This window comes from Meles meles, chromosome 9 (genome assembly GCF_922984935.1).
Source record: "Meles meles chromosome 9, mMelMel3.1 paternal haplotype, whole genome shotgun sequence".
NCBI lineage: Eukaryota > Metazoa > Chordata > Mammalia > Carnivora > Mustelidae > Meles > Meles meles.
Window position 1 is genome coordinate 14238133 of NC_060074.1, and position 2144 is coordinate 14240276.

The 2144-nt window shown below is 41.3% G+C and overlaps 1 non-coding gene across 1 annotated transcript; it reads right to left on the minus strand.

Moving 5' to 3' along the window:
* Positions 1-1806: 1806 nt before the first annotated feature.
* On the minus strand, positions 1807-1911 carry LOC123951232. The gene has a single exon (XR_006820382.1). It is a non-coding gene; the product is annotated as a U6 spliceosomal RNA (small nuclear RNA).
* Between the last annotated feature and the right edge of the window lie 233 nt (positions 1912-2144).

A 2144-nucleotide genomic window follows, 5' to 3' on the forward strand; every position in this document is an offset into this window, starting at 1 on the left:
GACAGTGAGAGGCAAAGCTCTGTTATAGTTCCATCAGATCTGCTTTGGGTATTTTGTCAATTGTAAGAAATGTACTTACAGATGAAGTAATGTGGTTTAGTGACTAGGACCTACTTTAAAAAAATTTTTTTTATTCAGATAGAATGTACTATTTGTTTCAGGGGTACAGGTCACTTACACAGTTCACAGCACTCTCCATAGCACATACCGTCACCAGCGTCCACCACGCAGCCACCCCTCCCTTCTACCCCGTTCCACTCCAGCAAACTTCAGTTTGTTTCCTGAGTTAACAGTCTCTTATGGTTTGTCCTCCGCTCTGGTTTTGTCCCGTTTCATTTTTTCCTCTCTTCCTCCATGATCCTCTGCCTTGTTTCTCAAATCACACATATCAGCGAGACCATATGATAATTGTCTTTCTCTGATTGACGATTGACTTACTTCGCTCAGCATAATACCCTCTAGTTTCATCCACATCGTTGCAAAAGGCAAGATTTCATATTTTTGATGGCTGCATAATATTCATTGTATATATATACCACATCTTCGTTGTCTGTTCATCTGCCGATGGACACCTAGGCTCTTTCCATAGCTTGGCTATCGTGGACATTGCTGCTATAAACATTGGGGTGCACGTGCCCCTTCGGATCACTACATTTGTATCTTTAGGGTGAATACCCAGTAGTGCGATTGCTGGGTTGTAGGGTAGCTCTATTTTCAACTTTTTGAGGAATCTCCGTACTGTTTTCCAGAGTGACTGCACCAGCTTGCATTCCCTCCAAGTGTAGGAGGGGTCCCCTTTCTCCACATCCTCGCCAACACCTGTTGTTTCCTGACTTGTTAATGTTAGCCATGCTGACTGGTGTGAGGTGGTATCTCACTGAGGTTTTGATTTGTATTTCCCTGATGCCGAGTGATTTTGAGTACTTTTTCATGTGTCTGTTGGCCATTTGGATGTCGTCTTTGTAGAAATGCCTGTTTATGAAGGAGACCTACTTTTAAAGATCCTGATCTGGCATTCTGAGGGGATACAATAAATTCTTAGAAAAGGCAGAGTTGGGGCGCCTGGGTGGCTCAGTGGGTTAAAGCCTCTGCCTTTCGCTCAGGTCATGATCCCAGGGTCCTGGGATCGAGCCCCGCATCGGGCTCTCTGCTTGGCAGGGAGCCTGCTTCCTCCTCTCTCTCTCTCTCTCTCTGCCTGCCTCTCTCCCTACTTGTGATCTCTCTCTGTCAAATAAATAAATAAAAATCAAAATCGAAAAGGCAGAGTTAAAATACACTTCACTTGTGCCACTACTATCCTAACTGCTTCATTCATGGAATCTCATTTAATCCACAGCATCACACGCCTCATTTCACAGATGAAGAGAGAGTCTGATTGTGAGACTTACCCAAGTCATGTGAAAGAAGAGAAGAAGGCAGGCAGGATTTTAAAAATCAAGTCAGTAAAACCAACTTGAAAAAAAAAATGCCAATTTGATCTTGCCATGTTCTCCTTTTTGTTTTTTATTTCCCCACTTGAATCAGGTACATGATTTTATGCTGCCATTTTGACCCCTGCTTATGAAGATACCCATTTAGACAAGTTATAATCTCTTAAATTCTTTTCTTCTTTTTTAAATTTAAAATCAATTAATTAACTTATAGTGTATAAGTAGTTGCAGAGGCAGAGTTTAGTGATTCATCAGTTGCGTATAACACCCAGCGTTCATTCCATCTAGTGCCCTCCTTCATGCCCGTCACCTGGTTACCCCATCCCGCCAGCCACCTCCGCTCCAGCAACCCTCAGTTTGTTTCCTAGAGTTAAAAAAAAATATGGAATGCTTCACGAATTTGTGTGTCATCCTTGTGCAGAGCCCATGCTAATTTTCTCTGTATTGTTCCAATTTTAATATGTGTGCTGACAAAGTGAGCTTGAATCTATTTAATTCTTGATCAAATTTTTAGGCAGTAACAGTGAAAACTACATCCAAGTTTTTTCTACCTCATTTTTCTTCTACTGAAACAATTACGTGCAAGATCAACTTTTTCCATGTACATTTTACAGTGAGATTCATTTCAGCCATTGGGTGAATTCTGTCCATTTTTAACGACTGCTATGGTGAGCTTTCTTTCTATCTCTTATATTCCATGAAACTTGATTTTTC